This window comes from Hemiscyllium ocellatum, chromosome 46 (assembly GCF_020745735.1).
Source record: "Hemiscyllium ocellatum isolate sHemOce1 chromosome 46, sHemOce1.pat.X.cur, whole genome shotgun sequence".
NCBI classification, from domain to species: Eukaryota; Metazoa; Chordata; class Chondrichthyes; order Orectolobiformes; family Hemiscylliidae; genus Hemiscyllium; species Hemiscyllium ocellatum.
Window position 1 is genome coordinate 8,843,304 of NC_083446.1, and position 24,377 is coordinate 8,867,680.

Genomic DNA, 24,377 nt, shown 5'->3' on the forward strand with positions numbered 1-24,377 from the left:
TGGACTAGATACCGATATGGACTCGGTACAGATGTGGAATGGGTTACAGATACAGACTAGATACCGATATGGACTCTGTATGGATGTGGAATGGGTTACAGATGTGGACTAGATACCGATATTGACTCAGTTTGGATGTGGAATGGGTTACAGATGTGGACTAGATACCGATATGGACTCAGTATGGATGTGGAATGGGATACAAATATGGACTAGATACCGATATGGATTCGGTACAAATGTGGAATTGGTAACAGATATGGACTAGATATCGATATGGCCTCAGTACAGATGTGGAATGGGCTACAGATATGGACGAGATACCGTTATGGGCTCAGCACAGACGTGGAATGGGTTACAGATGTGGGCAAGATGCCGATATGGACTCAGTACAGATGTGGAAGATGTTACAGTTATGGACTAGATACCAATATGTACTCAGTATGGATATGGAATGGGTTACAGATATGGACTAGATACCGATATGGGCTCGGTACAGATGTGGAATGGGTTACAGATGTGGACTAGATACCGATAAGGACTCTGTACAGATGTAGAATGGGTTACAGATATGGACTAGATATTAATATAGACTCAGTACAGATATGGGATGGGTTACAGATATGGACAAGGTATCAATATGCACTCAGTACAGATGTGGAATGGGTTACAGATATGGACTAGATACTGTTATGGAGTCAGTATGGCTGTGGAATGGGTAACATATTTGGACTAGATACCAATATGGACTCTGTACAAATGTGGAATGGGACACAGTTCTTGACTAGATACCGGTATGGACTCGATACGGATGTGGAATGTGTTACAGATATGGACTAGATACCGATATGGACTCAGTACAGATGTGGAATAGGTTACAGATATGGACTAGATACCGATATGGACTCAGTTTGAATGTGGAATGGGTTACAGATGTGGACTAGATACCGATATGGACTCAGTACGGATGTGGAATGGGTTACAGATATGGACGAGATACTGATATGGAGTCAGTATGGATGTGGAATGGGTTACAGATGTGGACTAGATACCGACATGGACTCAGTACGGATGTGGAATGGGTTACAGTTATCTGTACTGAGTCCATATCGGTATCTAGTCCATAACTGTAACCCATTCCACATCCGCACAACCACCACGCTGTAAGCGTCTCCACCCCTACGCCAATCTCTGTCGCCATGTCTAACCCCGCCCCCACGCCGACCTCCACTCGGACTCAGCACCGCCTTCCGAACCTGCAATCTTCTCCGCCCCCATCCCCACTCCGGCCTATCACCCTCACCTTGAAGGGCTCATGCCTGAAATGTCAATTCTCCTGCTCCTTGGATGCTGCCTGACCTACTGCGCTTTTCCAGCAACACATTTTCTGCGCAGGGTTACAGTTATGGACTAGATACCGTTATGACTCTGTATGGATGTGGGATGGGTAACAGGTATGAACTAGATGCCGTTATGGACGACGTACGGATGTGGAATGGGTTACAGATATGGACTAGATACTGATATGGGCTCAGTACGGATATGGAATGGGTTACAGATATGGACTAGATACCAATATGGACTTGGTTCGGATTTGTAATGGGTTACAGATATGGACGAGATACCGATATGGAGTCAGTGCAGATTTGGAATGGGTTACAGATATGGACTAGATACCAATATGGACTCTGTACGGATTTGGAGTGGGTTGCAGATATGGGCTGGATACAGATATGGACTCGATATGGATGTGGAATGGGTTACAGATACGGACTAGATACCGATATGGACTCGGTACGGATGAGGAATGGGTTACACATATGGACTAGATACTGATATGGGCTCAGTATGGATATGGAATGGGTTACAGATATGGACTAGATACCGATATGGACTCGGTACAGATGTGGAATGGGTTACAGATACAGACTAGATACCGATATGGACTCTGTATGGATGTGGAATGGGCTCCAGGTATGGACTAGATACCGTTATGGACTCCGTATGGGTGTGGAATGGGCTACAGATATGGACTAGATACTGATATGGACTCGGTACGGATGTGGGATGGGTTACAGCTATGGACTAGATAACAATATGGACTCGGTATGGATGTGGAATGGGTTACAGATATGGACTAGATACCGATATGGACTCGGTACAGATGTGGAATGGGTTGCAGATACGGACTAGATACCGATATGGACTCGGTACGGATGAGGAATGGGTTACACATATGGACTTGATTCCGCTATGGACTCATTACAGATGTAGAATAGGTCACAGATATGGACTAGAGACCAATAAGGACTCGGTACAGATGTGGAATGGGTTACAGATATGGACTAGATACCGATATGGACTCGATACCGATGTGGAATGAGTTACAGATATGGACTAGATATCAATATGGACTCAGTACAGGTGTTGAATGGGTAACACATATGGACTAGATACCGATATGGACTTGGTACGGATTTGGAATGGGTTACAGATATGGACGAGATACCGATATGGAGTCAGTGCAGATTTGGAATGGGTTACAGATATGGACTAGATACCGATATGGACTCTGTACGGATTTGGAGTGGGTTGCAGATATGGGCTGGATACAGATATGGGCTGGATACAGATATGGACTCGATACGGATGTGGAATGGGTTACAGCTATGGACTAGATAACAATATGGACTCGGTATGGATGTGGAATGGGTTACAGATATGGACTAGATACCGATATGGACTCGGTACAGATGTGGAATGGGTTACAGATACGGACTAGATACCGATATGGACTCGGTACGGATGAGGAATGGGTTACACATATGGACTAGATTCCGCTATGGACTCAATACAGATGTGGAATGAGTTACAGATATGGACTAGATATCAATATGGACTACGTACAGGTGTTGAATGGGTAACACATATGGACGAGATACCGATATGGACTTGGTACGGATTTGGAATGGGTTACAGATATGGACGAGATACCGATATGGACTCGGTACGGATGTGGAATGGGTTACAGATACGGACTAGATACCGATATGGACTCGGTACGGATGAGGAATGGGTTACAGGTATGGACTAGATACCGATATGGACTCAGTACGGATGTGGAATGGGTTACAGATATGGACTAGATACCGATATGGACTCAGTACAGATGTGGAATGGGTTACAGGTATGGACTAGATACCGATATGGACTCGGAACAGATGTGAAATGGGTTACAGATACCGACTAGATACCGATATGGACTCAGTACGGATGTGGAATGGGTTACACTTATCTGTACTGAGTCCATATCGGTATCTAGTCCATAACTGTAACCCATTCCACATCCGCACAACCACCACGCTGCAAGCGTCTCCACCCCTACGCCAATCTCCGTCACCATGTCTAACACCGCCTCCACGCCGATCTCCACTCGGACTCAGCACCGCCTTCCGAACCTGCAGTCTTCTCCGCCCCCATCCCCACTCCGGCCTATCACCCTCACCTTGAAGGGCTCATGCCTGAAATGTCAACTCTCCTGCTCCTTGGATGCTGCCTGACCTACTGCGCTTTTCCAGCAACACATTTTCTGCGCAGGGTTACAGTTATGGACTAGATACCGTTATGACTCTGTATGGATGTGGGATGGGTAACAGGTATGGACTAGATGCCGTTATGGACTACGTACGGATGTGGAATGGGTTACAGATATGGACTAGATACTGATATGGGCTCAGTACGGATATGGAATGGGTTACAGATATGGACTAGATACCAATATGGACTTGGTTCGGATTTGTAATGGGTTACAGATATGGACGAGATACCGATATGGAGTCAGTGCAGATTTGGAATGGGTTACAGATATGGACTAGATACCGATATGGACTCTGTACGGATTTGGAGTGGGTTGCAGATATGGGCTGGATACAGATATGGACTCGATACGGATGTGGAATGGGTTACAGCTATGGACGAGATACCGATATGGAGTCAGTGCAGATTTGGAATGGGTTACAGATATGGACTAGATACCGATATGGACTCTGTACGGATTTGGAGTGGGTTGCAGATATGGGCTGGATACAGATATGGACTCGATACGGATGTGGAATGGGTTACAGATACGGACTAGATACCGATATGGACTCGGTACGGATGAGGAATGGGTTACACATATGGACTAGATACTGATATGGGCTCAGTATGGATATGGAATGGGTTACAGATATGGACTAGGTACCGATATGGACTCAGTACGGATGTGGAACGGGTTACAGATGCGGACTAGATACCGATATGGACTCAGTACGGATGTGGAATGGGTTACAGATATGGTCTAGATACCGATATGGACACAGTACGGATGTGGAATGGGTTACAGGTATGGACTAGATACCGATATGGACTCGGTACAGATGTGGAATGGGTTACAGATACAGACTAGATACCGATATGGACTCTGTATGGATGTGGAATGGGTTACAGATGTGGACTAGATACCGATATTGACTCAGTTTGGATGTGGAATGGGTTACAGATGTGGACTAGATACCGATATGGACTCAGTATGGATGTGGAATGGGATACAAATATGGACTAGATACCGATATGGATTCGGTACAAATGTGGAATTGGTAACAGATATGGACTAGATATCGATATGGCCTCAGTACAGATGTGGAATGGGCTACAGATATGGACGAGATACCGTTATGGGCTCAGCACAGACGTGGAATGGGTTACAGATGTGGGCAAGATGCCGATATGGACTCAGTACAGATGTGGAAGATGTTACAGTTATGGACTAGATACCAATATGTACTCAGTATGGATATGGAATGGGTTACAGATATGGACTAGATACCGATATGGGCTCGGTACAGATGTGGAATGGGTTACAGATGTGGACTAGATACCGATAAGGACTCTGTACAGATGTAGAATGGGTTACAGATATGGACTAGATATTAATATAGACTCAGTACAGATATGGGATGGGTTACAGATATGGACAAGGTATCAATATGCACTCAGTACAGATGTGGAATGGGTTACAGATATGGACTAGATACCGATATGGGTAAAAAATGAGGTCTGCAGATGCTGGAGATCACAGCTGCAAATGTGTTGCTGGTCAAAGCACAGCAGGTTAGGCAGCATCTCAGGAATAGAGAATTCGACGTTTCGAGCATAAGCCCTTCATCTCTCTTATTCCTGATGAAGGGCTTATGCTCGAAACGTCGAATTCTCTATTCCTGAGATGCTGCCTAACCTGCTGTGCTTTGACCAGCAACACATTTGCAGCTAGATACCGATATGGACTCAGTACGGATATGGAATGGGTTACAGATATGGACTAGATACTGTTATGGAGTCAGTATGGCTGTGGAATGGGTAACATATTTGGACTAGATACCAATATGGACTCTGTACAAATGTGGAATGGGACACAGTTCTTGACTAGATACCGGTATGGACTCGATACGGATGTGGAATGTGTTACAGATATGGACTAGATACCGATATGGACTCAGTACAGATGTGGAATAGGTTACAGATATGGACTAGATACCGATATGGACTCAGTTTGAATGTGGAGTGGGTTACAGATGTGGACTAGATACCGATATGGACTCAGTACGGATGTGGAATGGGTTACAGATATGGACGAGATACTGATATGGAGTCAGTATGGATGTGGAATGGGTTACAGATGTGGACTAGATACCGATATGGACTCAGTACGGATGTGGAATGGGTTACAGTTATCTGTACTGAGTCCATATCGGTATCTAGTCCATAACTGTAACCCATTCCACATCCGCACAACCACCACGCTGTAAGCGTCTCCACCCCTACGCCAATCTCCGTCACCATGTCTAACACCGCCTCTACGCCGACCTCCACTCGGACTCAGCACCGCCTTCCGAACCTGCAATCTTCTCCGCCCCCATCCCCACTCCGGCCTATCACCCTCACCTTGAAGGGCTCATGCCTGAAATGTCAATTCTCCTGCTCCTTGGATGCTGCCTGACCTACTGCGCTTTTCCAGCAACACATTTTCTGCGCAGGGTTACAGTTATGGACTAGATACCGTTATGACTCTGTATGGATGTGGGATGGGTAACAGGTATGAACTAGATGCCGTTATGGACGACGTACGGATGTGGAATGGGTTACAGATATGGACTAGATACTGATATGGGCTCAGTACGGATATGGAATGGGTTACAGATATGGACTAGATACCAATATGGACTTGGTTCGGATTTGTAATGGATTACAGATATGGACGAGATACCGATATGGAGTCAGTGCAGATTTGGAATGGGTTACAGATATGGACTAGATACCAATATGGACTCTGTACGGATTTGGAGTGGGTTGCAGATATGGGCTGGATACAGATATGGACTCGATATGGATGTGGAATGGGTTACAGATACGGACTAGATACCGATATGGACTCGGTACGGATGAGGAATGGGTTACACATATGGACTAGATACTGATATGGGCTCAGTATGGATATGGAATGGGTTACAGATATGGACTAGATACCGATATGGATTGGGTTCGGATGAAGAATGGGTTACAGATATGGACTAGATCCCAATATGGACTCCGTACAAATGTGGAATAGGACACAGTTATAGACTGGATACCGATATGGAGTCTGTACGGATGTGGAATGGGTTACAGATATGGATGAGATACCGATATGGACTCGGTACAGATTTGAAATGGTAACAGATATGGTCTAGATACCGATTTGGACTCGGTACGGATGTGGAATGGAATACAGATATGGACTAGATACCGATATGGACTCGGTATGGATGTGGAATATGTTACAGATATTTGCTAGATACCGATATGGACTCACTACGGATGTGGAATGGGTTACAGTTATCTGTACTGAGTCCATATCGGTATCTAGTCCATAACTGTAACCCATTCCACATCCGCACAACCACCACGCTGTAAGCGTCTCCACCCCTACGCCAATCTCCGTCACCATGCCTAACACCGCCTCCACGCCGATCTCCACTCGAACTCAGCACCGCCTTCCGAACCTGCAGTCTTCTGCATGACCTCTCCACTCCCATCCCCACTCCGGCCTATCACCCTCACCTGGACCTCCTTCCACCTATCACATTTCCAATGCTCATCCCCCAAGTCCCTCCTCCCTACCTTTAATCCTAGCCTGCTTGGCACACTCTCCTCATTCCTGAAGAAGGACCCATGCCCGAAATGTCGATTCTCCTGCACCTTGGTTGCTGCCTGACCTGATGCGCTTTTCCAGCAACACATTTTCAGCACAGGGATAACAGTTATGGAATGGATACCGTTATGGGCTCAGCACAGAAGTGGAATGGGTTACAGATGTGGGCTAGATGCCAATATGGACTCAGTACAGATGTGGAAGATGTTACAGTTATGGACTAGATACCGATATGGACTCAGTATGGATATGGAATGGGTTACAGATATGGACTAGATACCGATATGGGCTCGGTACAGATGTGGAATGGGTTACAGATATGGACTAGATACCGATATGGACTCAGTACGGATATGGAATGGGTTACAGATATGGACTAGATACTGTTATGGAGTCAGTATGGCTGTGGAATGGGTAACATATTTGGACTAGATACCAATATCGACTTTGTACAAATGTGGAATGGGACACAGTTCTTGACTAGATACCGGTATGGGCTCGATACGGATGTGGAATGGGTTACAGATATGGACTAGACACCATTATGGGCTCAGTACAGATTTGGAATGGGTTATAGGTATGGACAAGATACCGACATGGACTCGGTACAGATGTGGAATGGGTTACAGATATGAACTAGATTCCAATATGGACTCAGTACGGATTTGGAACGGGTTATAGGTATGGACTAGATACCGATATGGACTCGGTACAGATGTGGAAAGTGTTACAGATATGGACTAGATTCCAATATGGACTCTGTACATATGTGGAATGGATTACAGATATGGACTAGATACCGATGTGGACTTGATAAGGATGTGGAATGGGTCACAGATATGGACTAGATACAGATATGGAGTCTGTACAGATGTGGAATGGGTTACAGATATGGACTAGATACTGTTATGGAGTCGGTATGGCTGTGGAATGGGTAACATATTTGGACTAGATACCAATATGGACTCTGTACAAATGTGGAATGGGACACAGTTCTTGACCAGATACCGATATGGACTCGATACGGATGTGGAATGGGTTACAGATATGGACTAGATACCGATATGTACTCAGTACGGATATGGAATGGGTTACAGATATGGACTAGATACTGTTATGGAGTCAGTATGGCTGTGGAATGGGTAACATATTTGGACTAGATACCAATATGGACTCTGTACAAATGTGGAATGGGACACAGTTCTTGACTAGATACCGATATGGACTCGATACAGATGTGGAATGGGTTACAGATATGGGCTAGATCCCGATATGGACTCAGTATGGATGTGGAATGGGTTACAGATATGGACTAGACACCATTATGGGCTCAGTACGGATTTGGAATGGGTTATAGGTATGGACTAGATACCGACATGGACTCGGTACAGATGTGGAATGTGTTACAGATATGGACTAGATTCCAATATGGACTCTGTACAGATGTGGAATGGATTACAGATATGGACTAGATACCGATGTGGACTCGATAAGGATGTGGAATGGGTCACAGATATGGACTAGATACAGATATGGAGTCTGTACATATGTGGAATGGGTTACAGATGTGGGCTAGATTCTGATATGGACTCAGTACGGATGTGGAATGGGTTACAGATATGGACTAGACACAGATATGGACTGTGTACAGATGTGGAATGGGTTACAGATATGGACTAGATTCGGATATGGACTCAGTACAGATGTGGAATGGGTTACAGATATGGACTAGACACAGATATGGACTGTGTACAGATGTGGAATGGGTTACAGATGTGGGCTAGATGCCGATATGGACTCAGTACAGATGTGGAAGATGTTACAGTTATGGACTAGATACCGATATGGACTCAGTATGGATATGGAATGGGTTACAGATATGGACTAGATACCGATATGGACTCAGTATGGATGTGGAATGGGTTACAGATATGGACTCGACACCATTATGGGCTCAGTACGGATTTGGAATGGGTTATAGGTATGGACTAGATACCGACATGGACTCGGTACAGATGTGGAATGTGTTACAGATATGGACTAGATTCCAATATGGACTCTGTACAGATGTGGAATGGATTACAGATATGGACTAGATACCGATGTGGACTCGATAAGGATGTGGAATGGGTCACAGATATGGACTAGATACAGATATGGAGTCTGTACATATGTGGAATGGGTTACAGATGTGGGCTAGATTCTGATATGGACTCAGTACGGATGTGGAATGGGTTACAGATATGGACTAGACACAGATATGGACTGTGTACAGATGTGGAATGGGTTACAGATATGGACTAGATTCGGATATGGACTCAGTACGGATGTGGAATGGGTTACAGATATGGACTAGACACAGATATGGACTGTGTACAGATGTGGAATGGGTTACAGATGTGGGCTAGATGCCGATATGGACTCAGTACAGATGTGGAAGATGTTACAGTTATGGACTAGATACCGATATGGACTCAGTATGGATATGGAATGGGTTACAGATATGGACTAGACACCGATATGGGCTCGGTACAGATGTGGAATGGGTTACAGATATGGACGAGATACCGATATGGACTCAGTACGGATATGGAATGGGTTACAGATATGGACTAGATACTGTTATGGAGTCAGTATGGCTGTGGAATGGGTAACATATTTGGACTAGATACCAATATCGACTTTGTACAAATGTGGAATGGGACACAGTTCTTGACTAGATACCGGTATGGGCTCGATACGGATGTGGAATGGGTTACAGATATGGACTAGACACCATTATGGGCTCAGTACAGATTTGGAATGGGTTATAGGTATGGACAAGATACCGACATGGACTCGGTACAGATGTGGAATGGGTTACAGATATGAACTAGATTCCAATATGGACTCAGTACGGATTTGGAACGGGTTATAGGTATGGACTAGATACCGATATGGACTCGGTACAGATGTGGAAAGTGTTACAGATATGGACTAGATTCCAATATGGACTCTGTACATATGTGGAATGGATTACAGATATGGACTAGATACCGATGTGGACTTGATAAGGATGTGGAATGGGTCACAGATATGGACTAGATACAGATATGGAGTCTGTACAGATGTGGAATGGGTTACAGATATGGACTAGATACCGTTATGGACTCAGTACGGATATGGAATGGGTTACAGATATGGACTAGATACTGTTATGGAGTCAGTATGGCTGTGGAATGGGTAACATATTTGGACTAGATACCAATATGGACTCTGTACAAATGTGGAATGGGACACAGTTCTTGACTAGATACCGATATGGACTCGATACAGATGTGGAATGGGTTACAGATATGGGCTAGATCCCGATATGGACTCAGTATGGATGTGGAATGGGTTACAGATATGGACTAGACACCATTATGGGCTCAGTACGGATTTGGAATGGGTTATAGGTATGGACTAGATACCGACATGGACTCGGTACAGATGTGGAATGTGTTACAGATATGGACTAGATTCCAATATGGACTCTGTACAGATGTGGAATGGATTACAGATATGGACTAGATACCGATGTGGACTCGATAAGGATGTGGAATGGGTCACAGATATGGACTAGATACAGATATGGAGTCTGTACATATGTGGAATGGGTTACAGATGTGGGCTAGATTCTGATATGGACTCAGTACGGATGTGGAATGGGTTACAGATATGGACTAGACACAGATATGGACTGTGTACAGATGTGGAATGGGTTACAGATATGGACTAGATTCGGATATGGACTCAGTACAGATGTGGAATGGGTTACAGATATGGACTAGATACCGATGTGGATTCAGAACGGATTTGGAATGGGTTACAGATATGGACTAGATACCGATGTGGACTCGGTACAGATGTGGAATGGGTTACAGGTATGGACTAGGTACCGATGTGGACTCGATAATGATGTGGAATGGGTCACAGATATGGACTAGATACCGATATGGACTCAGTATGGTTGTGGAATAGGTTATAGTTATAGACTAGAGACCGACATGGACTCAGTACGGATGTGGAAGGGGTTACAGATATGAACTAGATACCAATATGGACTCTGTACAGATGTGGAATGGGTTACAGTTATGGACTAGAGACCAATATGGACTCAGTACGGATGTGGAATGGGTTACAGATATGGACTAGATACCGATATGGACTCAGTACGGAAATGGAATGGGTTACAGATATGGACTAGATACTGTTATGGAGTCAGTATGGCTGTGGAATGGGTAATATATTTGGACTAGATACCAATATGGACTTTGTACAAATGTGGAATGGGACACAGTTCTTGACTAGATACCGGTATGGGCTCGATACGGATGTGGAATAGGTTACAGATATGGACTAGACACCATTATGGGCTCAGTACGGATTTGGAATGGGTTATAGGTATGGACTAGATACCGACATGGACTCGGTACAGATGTGGAATGTGTTACAGATATGGACGAGATTCCAATATGGACTCAGTGCGGATTTGGAATGGGTTATAGATATGGACTAGATACCGATATGGACTCAGTACGGATATGAAATGGGTTACAGATATGGACTAGATACCAATATGGACTCGGTACAGATTTGGAATTGGTTACAGATATGGCCTAGATATCGATATGAACTCGGTACAGATTTGGAATGGGTTCCAGGTATGGACTAGATACTGATATGGACTCAGTACAGATGTGGAATGGGTTACAGATATGGACTAGATACCGATATGGACTCAGTACAGATGTGGAATGGGTTACAGATATGGACTAGATACCGATATGGACTCGGGACAGATGTGGAATGGGTTACAGATATGGTCTAGATACCGATATGCACTCCGTACGGATCTGGAATGGGTTACAGATATGGTCTAGATACCGATATGGACTCAGTATAGATATGGAATGGGTTGCAGATATGGACTAGATAATGATATGTACCCAGTACTAATGTGGGTTGTATCGAGCAGTGGCTTTACTATATGTAGATGTGGCCTGACGGTCTGTGTGGCACGGCTGTGCGTGTGAACTTGAGACGGGCATAGAACAAATTAAATTTATAGCCTATGAACAGGCCCTTCAGCCCTCCAAGCCTGAGCCGATCCAAATCCACTGTCTAAACCTGTCAGTCATTTCCTAAGGATCTGTATCCCTCTGCTCCCCACCTACACATACATCTGTCCACACACATCTTAAATGAATCTACTGTGCCTGCCTCTACCACCTCTGCTGTCAACATGTTCCAGACGCCCACCACCCTCTGTGTGAAGTACTTGCCGCGTGTATCCCCCTTAAACATTTCACCTCTCACCTTGAATGCGTGACCTTTCGTTATTGAACCCCTCACCCTGGGAAAAAGCTTCTCTCTCTCCACCCTGTCTATAACCTCCATGATTATGTAAACCTCAATCAGGTCCCCCCTCAATCTCCTTTTTTCTATTGAAAATAAACCTAACCTGCTCAACCTCTCTTCATAGCTAGCCCCTTCCATACCAGGCAACATCCTCGTAAACCTTCTCTGCACCCTCTCCAAAGCGTCCACATCCTTTTGGTAACGTGGTCACCAGAACTGTCCACAGTATTCTAAATGCGGCCAAACCAAAGTCTTATACAATTTTAAGATGACCTGCTAGCTCTTATACTCAATACCCTCTCCGATGGAGGCAAGCATACTATATGCCTTCTTGACCACTCTATCCACCTGTGCAGCAACCTTCAGGGTACAATGGACCTGCACTCCCAGATCTCTCTGCCCATCAACTTTTCCCAAGTCTCTTCCGTTTACAGTATAGTTTGCTCTAAAATTAGACTTCCCAAAATGCATCACCTCACATTTGCCTGGATTGAACTCTATCTGCCCCATCTTCGCCCAACTCTCCAGTCCATCTGTATTCTTTGACAGTTTCTGCTCCTCCACCAATCTTTGTGACATCTGCAAATGTGTTGATCATACCAACGATGCCCTCTTCCAGATCATTTCTGTATATCATAAACAACAATGTTCCCAGCACTGATCCCTGTGGAACACCACTGGTCCCCTTTCGCCATTTTGAGAAACTCCCTTCAATTACTACTCTCTGTCTCCTGTTGCTCAACCAGTTCTTTATCCACCTAGCTAGAATACTCTGCACACCATGTGACTTCACTTTCTCCATTAGTTTACCATGGGGAACCTTATCAAACACCTTACTAAAGTCCATGTCATCTTACTAATGACATCAACAGCCCTTCCTTCATCTATCAACTTGGTCACTTCCTCGAAGACCTCTATTAAGTTGGTAAGGCACGATCTCCCCCTCACAAAAACCATGTTGCCTCTCACTGACAAGCCCATTCTTTTCCAAATATAAATCGATTTTATCCTTCTCCAGTAACTTTCCCACCACTGACGTCAGTGGTCTGCAGTTACCTGGAATATCCCTACTCCCCTTCTTGTCCAGGGGGACAACATGAGCAATATGGGCAGTGTGTGTGTGTGTGTGTGTGTGTGTGTGTGTGTGTACAGCCTACCCTGCTCTCCCCACCAAAGATCTCCCACCCCACTTGAGCTATCCCTTCGATACACCTCCCTACATCCCTGACCAGTGCCATGCCTCCTAAATCCATGCGCCATTTTACAACGAAGCTCCGAGGATTGGCCAGGCGAGGCCTAGCTAACCACCTAGAGAGACACTGCCCGGGAATAGCTGTCGTTGGCGAAAACATCCTCACGTCCCTGTCAGGAGAGAGGGAGTTAGGTGCTCTGTCAGCACTCCCAGGAAATAACACCTCTCAGCGGATTTGCATTGAGGTGTACAAAAATTAATTGGTAGCAATTATCGGCAGACGAACAATTCGCGTAATAAAATCAGTGGGAAGGAACAGCTCACAGAGAGAGAGAAAGAAAGAAAGAGACAGAGCGCACAGTTCAAGGTTGTTGGGAAGGTCACGTCTTGGCTTGTAGGACAGGATAGCAACACGGCCAGGAGACAGGGTGAGCCAGACTCTCCCTCGAAAGCCTGGCTGTCGGCCTCAAATCTAACCCCTTTGCTCTACCCACCAACCCCACCCCAGCCCTTTCCCATCACAGGCCCTTGGCAAGAAGTGAGCTCGATTCACAAGGGAAAGTCGGACTTAGGAACGGGGAGTCGAGGTATCCCCCGCTTTGTCGGACGTTCACTTCACGTCACTTGCTTTGACGGAAGACCGACATTAGTACCTGTTTTCGAGAGGGTTTTCACTTTTATGAGAAAAGGTGCAGAGGAGATTTACCAGGATGTTGCCTGGTCTGGAGGAAAGGTCTTCTGAGGAAAGGCTGAGGGACTTGGGTCTGTTCTCATTGGACAGAAGAAGGCTAAGAGGGGATTTAATAGAGACATACAAGATAATCAGAGGATTAGATAGGGTAGACAGTGAGAGTCTTTTTCCTAGGATGATGACATGAGTGTGTATGAGGGGGCGTAACTACAAATTGAGGGGTGATAGATTCAAGACAGATGTCAGAGGCAGGTTCTTATCTCAGAGCTTGGTAAGGGCGTGGAATGTCCTACCCATCGATGTGGGCACATTAGGAGCGTTTAAACAATCTTTAATGGATGATGATGGGATAGTGTAGGGGGATGAACTTAGATTAGTTCACAGGTCGGCGCAACATTGAGGGCTGAAGGGCCTGTTCGGTGCTGTATTGCTCTAGGTTCCCTCGTCTATCTATCCAACGTGGCTTCGGATCAATCCTGCACCACCCGCATTCCCAATCTCCACAGACTCGTGACGCTCTCGGGGTGGGGTGGGGGGGTGTAGAGGGGGGAGGGAGAACATCTCCTCCTCCTCACCTCCCCAAACGGTGTTGCATCAATGCAAGCCACTGTTGAAGTCGAAGAAACAAAGTTAAAAATCACACAACACCAGGCTACAGTCCAACAGGTTAATTTGGAAGCACACTAGCTTTCATCAGGTGCTTGTGAATAGAATCGAATTGATTGTCCCGTGTACGGAGGCTTTGTCTGGGGAGCAATCCAGGCAGATCTCAGAGTTAAGTCGCATCGATAGTAAATAATAGGGAAACAGCAGCAAAAACAGAAACACAGGGACAGGCGAATGTTTGTGAGTCCATTCAGTATCTAACAGAAGTCGGGTAGAGACTGTTTGGAAACTGGCTGGTGTGTGTGTGTGTTCAGGCTTCTGTACCCTCTCCCCGATGGTAGGGGTGGTAGAAAAACATCCCCAGGGTGGGATGGGTCTTTGAGAACGCTGGTGACCTTTCCTTGACCCTGGGAGATAGATTCTGGAGACGGGAGGTTGGCCTTTGTGATTGTCCAGGCCGAGTTCCCCACTCTCTGTAACCGTCTGTTGTGGTGAATAAGACCATAACACACAGACTTTATCACAAAAGATTACAGAGTCATGCAACGGGGTGCAATATATTGAACAAACCTGGATTGCTGTCAAATCTTTCATCTTTTAGAATGGGTGATAGGTTTCGGTACATTAATATGTAAATTCCTTGAAGTCATCTTCTCGAGATAACTGAAGGTTTCACAACAAAAGGTGTTGTCCCAGCACAGACAATCCATGAAATGTGTGAGGTTAGAGTCTGTCTGTATCACGATCGGTTTTATTAGATTAGATTCCCGACAGTGTGGTAACAGGCCCTTCGGCCCAAGAAGTCCACACCAATCCTCCGAAGAGCAACCCACCCAGACCCCTACATTCACCCCTGACCAATGCACCTAACACTAAGGGACAATTTAGCACGGCCAATCCACCCTAACCTGCACATCCCTGGGCACTATGGGACAATTTAGCACGGCCAATCCACCCTAACCTGCACATCCCTGGGCACTATGGGACAATTTAGCACGGCCAATCCACCCTAACCTGCACATCCCTGGGCACTATGGGGCAATTTAGCACGGCCAATCCACCCTAACCTGCACATCCCTGGGCACTATGGGACAATTTAGCACGGCCAATCCACCCTAACCTGCACATCCCTGGACACTATGGGACAATTTAGCACGGCCAATCCACCCTAACCTACACATCCCTGGGCACTATGGGACAATTTAGCACGGCCAATCCACCCTAACCTGCACATCTTTGGACTGTGGGAGGAAACCGGAGCACCCGGAGGAGATCCCACGCAGACACAGGGGGGAGAATGTGCAAACTCCACACAGCCAGTTGCCTGAGGCGGGGATTGAACCCGGGTCCCTGGCGCTGTGAGGCAGCAGTGCTAACCCTTGAGCCACCATGCCGCCCTTTAGTCAGACTAGTTCCATTTCCAAAGTAGGAATTTACAAAATGTTCCATGGCGTGACCGTGCGCACTGACCATTATTGGAGCACAGTAGAATGCATCTATCCAGAGGAGATGTCTCAAGGGTCCCTGTGGATTTTGGGTGCGGAGGAAGGGAAGGGGGTGTTGGAGTCGGGGTGGGGTGAGAGGGGGGGAGCTGGGAGATAGAAACTCTCCATTTCGCAAGAGCCAGGACGATGGAGCCGATGGTGGAGAGAGCAATGCTCTCAAACCAGCCTGTAAGTTCTGAGGGAGGTGTACCCTGCAGTGAAAGGGGTTTGGTAGCTATCCCAAGTAGGGCGCTTTGACGTACGGGGTACTGAGAGACTGCAGCCCCTTCGTTGGCAGAGGCTGGGGAGATGGGACCACCTTTCAGGAGGAAGGGGACTCCCCATCCAGACAGAGACAAACGGGAGGCTGTTAGCTCAGAGAGTAGGAAGAAGGAGTCCAAGGGTGGGTCAGTAAATTTGCAGACGATACAAAGATAGGTGGAGTTGTGGATAGTGAGGAGGGCTGTTGTCAGCTGCAAAGGAACTTAGATATGATGCAGAGCTGGGCTGAGGAGTGGCAGATGGAATTCAACTCTGTCAAGTGTGAGGTTGTCCATTTTGGATGGACAAATAAGAATGCGGAATACAGGGTTAACGGTAGGGTTCTTAGTAAGGTGGAGGAGCTGAGGGATCTTGGGGTCTATATTCATAGCTCTTTGAAAGTTGCCACTCAGGTGGATAGAGCTTGTAAGAAGGCCTATGGTGTATTAGCGTTCATTAGCAGAGGGATTGAATTCAAGAGTCGTGAGGTGATGTTGCAGCTGTATAGGACCTTGGTAAGGCCACATTTGGAGTACTGTGTGCAGTTCTGGTCGCCTCACTTTAGGAAAGATGTGGAAGCTTTGGAGAGGGTGCAGAGAAGATTTACCAGGATGTTGCCTGGAATGGAGAATAGGTCGTACGAGGATAGGTTGAGAGCGCTAGGCCTTTTCTCATTGGAACGGCGAAGGATGAGGGGTGACTTGATAGAGGTTTATAAGATGATCAGGGGAATAGATAGAGTAGACAGTCAGAAACTTTTTCCCCGGGTACAACAGAGTGTTACAAGGGGACATCAATTTAAGGTGAAGGGTGGAAGGTATAGGGGGGATGTCAGGGGTGGGTTCTTTACCCAGAGAGTGGTGGGGGCATGGAATGCGCTGCCCATGGGAGTGGCAGAGTCAGAATCATTGGCGACCTTAAAGCGGCAATTGGATAGGTACATGGATAGGTGCTTAATCTAGGATAGATGTTCGGCACAACATCGTGGGCCGAAGGGCCTGTTCTGTGCTGTATTGTTCTATGTTCTATGTTCTATGTTCTAGTCACGCTACCCTAAATGTGGATAGGAGAGATGAGTGGCTCTTTGACTGTATTCATGGCTGAGGAAGGCAGGTGTGGGTTAACAAGAAAGTATTGCAGGGTGGGGAGGGAGGGTCAAGGCTTATGGGGTTCAACCGAGAATCAACTTGTCCCTAAACTGGGGTCTGTTTGATGGGGGACAGTGTAGAGGGAGCTTTACTGTGTATCTAACCCCGTGCTGGCCCTGTCCTGGGGAGTGTTTGATGGGGGACAGTGTAGAGAGAGCTTTACTCTGTATCTAACCCCGTGCTGGCCCTGTCCTGGGGAGTGTTTGATGGGGGACAGTGTAGAGGGAGCTTTACTCTGTATCTAACCCCATGCTGGCCCTGTCCTGGGGAGTGTTTGATGGGGGACAGTGTAGAGGGAGCTTTACTCTGTATCTAACCCCGTGCTGGCCCTGTCCTGGGGAGTGTTTGATGGGGGACAGTGTAGAGAGAGCTTTACTCTGTATCTAACCCCGTGCTGGCCCTGTCCTGGGGAGTGTTTGATGGGGGACAGTGTAGAGGGAGCTTTATTCTGTATCTGACCCCGTGCTGTCCCTGTCCTGGGGAGTGTTTGATGGGGGACAGTGTAGAGGGAGCTTTATTCTGTATCTGACCCCGTGCTGTCCCTGTCCTGGGGAGTGTTTGATGGGGGACAGTGTAGAGGGAGCTTTACTCTGTATCTAACCCCATGCTGGCCCTGTCCTGGGGAGTGTTTGATGGGGGGACAGTGTAGAGGGAGCTTTCCCCTCGACCTGGTAGATGGGATTCCCACTGCCTGCCAGTTTCCCAGTGATTTCCTCTCTGTGGTATTTAAACACTTCCTTTGTTGTGAGCAGTGCTCACTGCAGCAAACCCTTCCCCACAGCTGAGTAAAAACCATTTGGTTCTCCTTTGTTGACAGGAGTTTATGTTGTCAGACTGAGGATGAATGGATTTAATATTCTACCTGCTAGCTTTGATGTTCTGATACGTGGTGAAAGCTTTACTCTTGCAATGCAGCCTTCAGTTATTGTACCTTGGAGATAGGGAATACTGTCAAATCTCCCTCCCTCTCTGTCGCTTTCAGTGCCTGTCTGCTCTCTCTGAAGCTGCCGACTCCTTCCACACCCACTCGCTTTCTTTCCACCCGGCTTTACAATCTACTCTCCATTTGAGTGGCCCCACTCTCATCCTGCAGCACACCGTCACCTTGTACCGTCACCCTCGGCTAGAGAGGCAGCTCAACACATGGACTCTGTCCCTGCCTCGGGGGGGTGTGTGTGTGTCTGTGTATGTGTGTGTATGTGAGAGTGTGTGTGCGTGTGTGTGTGTGTGCATCTGTCTGTGTGAGTGAGTGTGTGTGTCTGTGTGTGAGTGTGTGTGTGAGGGAGTGTATCTGAGGGAATGTGTGAGGGAGTGTGTCTGTGTGTGAAAGTGTGTCTGTGTGCACACATATGTCTGTGTGTGTGAGAATGTGTGTGAGTATGCGTGTATTTGCACATGTATGTGTGGGAGTGTGTGTTTGTATGTGAGTGTGTGTGTGGGTGAGTGTCAGTCTGTGTGTGGGTGGGTATGTGTGTGGGAGTGAGTGTGTGAGTGTATATAAGAGTATGGGTGTGTGTGTGTGTGTGTGTGTGTGTGTGTGTGTGTGTGTGTGTGTGTGTGTGTGTGTGTGTGAGAGAGAATGTGTGTGCCCGAGTGGGAGTGTGTGTAAGTACATGTGTGTGGGAGTACGTGTGTGTGGGAGTGCGTGTGAGTAAGGGTGTGTGTGTGTGAGTGTGTGAGAATGCGTGAAAATGTGTGGATGTGTGTGTGTGTGTGTGTGGGTGTGTGTGAGATTGTGGGTGGGTGTGAATGGGTGTGTATGTGTGAATGTGTGTGTGGGTGTGTGTGTTGGGGGTGTATGGGTGTGGGAGTGTGTGTGGGTGTGTGTGAGTGTGTGATTGAGCATGTGTGACTGTAAGTGCATATGAGTGTGTGTGTGGGTGTGGATGTGTGTGAGGGTGTGTGTGTGGGTGTGGATGTGTGTGAGGGTGTGTGTGAGTGAGTGTGAGTGTGCGGGTGTGTGAGTGGGTGTGTGAGTGGGTGTGTGAGTGTGTATGTGAGAGTGTGAGTGTCTGTGTTTGTGTGTGTGAGTGAGTGTCTGTGGGTGGGTGGGTGTGAGTGTGTGGGGATGGGTGTGAGTGTGTGTGGGTGGGTGTGAGAGTGTGTGGGTGTGTGTGTGTGAGTGTCTGTGAGTGTGTGAGTGGGTGTGTGAGTGTGTGAGAGTGTGAGTGTTTGTGTGTGTGAGTGAGTGTCTGTGGGTGGGTGGCTGTGAGTGTGTGTGTGTGTGTGGGTGGGTGGGTCTGAGTGTGTGGGGGTGGGTGTGAGTGTGTGTGGGTGGGTGTGAGTGTGTGTGGGTGGGTGTGAGTGTGTGTGGGGGGTGGGTGTGAGTGTGTGTGGGTGGATGTGAGTTTGATGTGTGTGTGTGGGTGGGTGTGAGTGTGTGTATGCGGTGTGTATGAGAGAAATTGGGTGTATGTGTGTGTGTGGTTGGGTGTGAATGTGTATGTGTTAGTGTAAATATGTGTATTTGGGAGTGTGGGGGTGGATGAGTGTGTGTGTGAGTGAGTGTGAATGTGTGTATTTGAGAGCGTGGGTGTGTGTGTGTGACTGAGTGTGAATGTGAATATTTGTGAGTATGGGAATGAGTGTATGTGAGTGTGTGTGTGTGGGAGTGAGTGTGAGAGAGTGCGGGTGTGTGAGTGTGGGAGTGTGTGTGTGTGAGTGAGAGTGTGTGTGTCTGAGAGTGGGAGTACGTGTGTGTGTGAGAGTGGGAGTGCATGTGTGTGTGAGTCAGTGTGTGTGAGTGAGTGTGAGAGTGTGTGCTTGTGTGAGTGAGTGTGTGTGGGAGTGTGTGAGAGTGTGTGGATGTGTGTGTGAGAGTGTGTGGATGTTTGTGAGGGAGTGTGTAAGTGTGAGTGTGTAAGTGTGAGTGTGTGTGTGAGGGTGGGTGTGAGTGTGTGTGTGGGTGGGTGTGAGTGTGTGGAAGTGAGAGCATGTGAGTGTGGGTGTGTGTGTGGGTGTGGGTGTGTGTGAGTGTGAGTGAGAATTTGTGTGCCCGAGTGGGAGTGTGTGTAAGTACATGTGTGTGGGAGTACGTGCGTGTGGGAGTGCGTGTGAGTGAGGGTGTGTGTGTGTGAATGTGTGAGAATGTGTGGATGTGTGTGTGAGTGTGTGTGTGTGGGTGTGTGTGAGATTGTGTGTGGGTGGGTGTGAATGGGTGTGAGTGTGTGTGAGGGAGTATGTGTGGGTGTGTGTGTTGGGGGTGTGTGGGTGTGGGAGTGTGTATGGGTGTGTGAATGTGTGATTGGGCATATGTGACTGAAAGTGCATGTGAGTGTGTGTGTGGGTGTGGATGTGTGTGAGGGTGTGTGTGAGTGAGTGTGAGTGTGTGTGGGTGTGTGTGGGAGTGTATGTGAGTGTGGGTGGGTGTGAGAGTGTGTGTGAGAGTGTATATGGGTGTGTGAGAGTTTGAGTGTCTGTATTTGTGTGTGAGTGAATGTGGGTGGGTGGGTATGGGTGTGTGTGGGTGGATGTGTGGCTGTTAGTGTGTGAGTGTGTGTGTGTGGGTGGGTGTGAGTGTGTGTGGGGGGGGTGGGTGTGTGTGTGTGGGTGGGTGTGAGTGTATGTGTGTGGGTGGGTGGGTGTAAATGTGTGTATGCGGTATGTGTGTGTGGGTGGGTGTGTGTGTGTGTGTTAGCATGAATGTGTGTATTTTGTGTGTGTGAGTGTGTGTAGGTGTGAGTGTGTGAATGTGTGCATTTGTGTGTGGGAGTGTATGTGTGAGAGTGTGTGGCAGTGTGTGAGAGTGTGTGGATATGTGTGAGGGAGTGTGTAAGTGTGATAGAGTGTGTAAGTGTGAGGGTGTGTGAGGGTAGGTGTGAGTGTGTGTGTAGGGGTGGGTGTGACTGCGTGTGTGGGTGGTTGTGAGTGAGTGTGTGAGAGTGTGGGTGTGTGTGTGGGTGTGTGTGAGTGTGGGTGTGTGTGAGTGAGTGTGGGAGTGTGCGTGTGTGTGAGTGAAAATGTGTGGGTCCGAGTGGGAGTGTGTGTAAGTGTGTGTGGGAGTACGTGTGAGTGAGGGTGTGTGTGTGAGTGTGTGAGAATGTGTGGATGTGTGTGGGTGTGTGTGAGATTGTGGGTGGGTGTGAATGGGTGTGTGTGTGAGGGAGTGTGACGGAGTGTGTGTTGGTGTGTGTGTTGGGGGTGTGTGGGTGTGGGAGTGTGTGTTGGTGTGTGTGAGTGTGTGATTGGGCATGTGTGACTGTAAGTGCATGTGAGTGTGTGTGTGGGTGTGAGTGTGTGTGGGTGTGAATGTGTGTGAGGGTGTGTGTGAGTGAGTGTGAGTGTGCGCGGATGTATGTAGGTGTGAGAGAGTGTGAGTGTCTGTTTGTGTGTGTGAGTGAGTGTGTGTGGGTGTGGCTGTGAGTGTGTGAGTGGGTGGGTGAGTGTGAGTGTGTGTTGGTGGGTGTGTGGGTGAGAGTGTGGGTGGGTGTGAGTGTATGTGTGTGTGTGGGTGGGTGTGTGTGTATGCGGTGTGTGTGTGAGAGTGTGTGTGTGGGTGGGTGTAAGTGTGTGTGTGTATTAGTGTGAATATGTGTATTTGAGAGTGTGGGGGTGAGTGTGTGTGAGTGAGTGTGAATGTGTGTATTTGAGAGTGTGTGAATGAGTGTGAGTGTGTGTGTGGGAGTGAGTGTGAATGTGTGCATTTGTGAGTGTGTGAGAGAATGTGGGAGTGTGTGTGCGAGTGTGTGTGTGTGAGAGAGTGAGAGTGTGTGTGTCTGAATGTATGTGTGAGAGAGTGGGAGTACGTATGTGTGTGAGTCAGTGTGTGTGAGTGAATGTGCTTGTGTGAGTGAGTGTGTGTGAGAGTGTGTGGATGTGTGTGAGGGAGTGTGTATGTGTGTGGGTGGGTGTGAGAGTGTGGCTGTGTGTGTGTGAATGGGCATGTGTCACTGAGTCTGTGTGAGTGTGTGTGTAGGTGTGTGTGTGAGTGAGTGTGTATGTGTGTGAGAGTGTATGTGGGTGTGGGTGTGGGTGTGGGTGTGTGTGTGTGTGTGTGTGTAGGTTTGGAGCAAGCCTCCTGATGCTGGTGACGATAGGTGACTCCGTTTCCACTGGAAGGACACTGCACTCCCTGAGGACACCCAATTCTGCCCTTTACCCAGGGACTGCAAACCCACCCCCACACCTGGCTCAGGAACACTGCCCCACACCAGGGTTTCAGTCTGTGTGAGGGTGACCCCACACACACACCACACACACCACATACCACACACACACACACACACACCCACACACACACACACACCCCCCCACACACACACACACACACACACCCACACACACACACACACACACCTCATACCATACACACACACCACACACAAACACACAAACACACACCACACACACACACACACACACACACACACACCACATACCATACACACACACCACATACCATACACACACACCACACACAAACACACAAACACACACCACACACACACACACCACACACCACACACACACACCACACACACATACACATACCCCCCCACACACACTCCACACACACACAGACACTCGCCACACACACACCCCACACACCCAAACACACCCCACACAGTCCACACACACCCACACCCACACACCCCACACACACCCCACATACACACTCACCAACACTCACACACTCTCTCTCACACACACTCCCACACATTCATCACATTCACCAACACCCCCCCACACACACCCACACCCCACAGACACACACACTCACAGACACACACACACACCCCACACACCACAAACACACACCCACACCCCCCACATACACTCCATGCACAACCACACACCCCACACAGACACACACCCTACACCCCACACACTGCACACACACCTCACACCCCACATACACCCCACCCCACAAATACACACCCCCACACACACCCCCAGAAACCACAAACACACACGCACACCCCCGACACACACTCCACACACAACCACACACCCCCACACACACACCCCACAAACACACACCACCCCCATAAACACACCCCACACACACCCCACCCCCACACACGCACCCCCCCACACACCCCCAAGAGACACCCCACCCCACACAAACACCACCCCCACACACCACACAAACATTCCTCCCACACACACCACAGATATACACATCCCAGTCACACACCCCACACACATACACACACCCCATACACATCCCCCCTCACACACCCCCAACTCACACGCCCAACACACACACACTCCACACAGACATCCCCAACATACACACACTCCCAACACACACACACCACCAATGCACACACTCCCAACACACACACACCCCACACAGACCCACATCCCAGACACACAACCACACCCCACACACATCCCACAAACACCCACGCAGACATCCCCAACATACACACACTCCCAACAC

At 47.8% G+C, this 24,377-nt stretch overlaps 1 protein-coding gene across 1 annotated transcript in view; it reads left to right on the forward strand.

Annotated features, from left to right (window-relative positions):
- LOC132836189 (neurexin-2-like) overlaps positions 1-24,377 on the forward strand; it is a 1,025,492-nt gene that overhangs the window by 800,375 nt on the left and 200,740 nt on the right. The window lies entirely within an intron of this gene.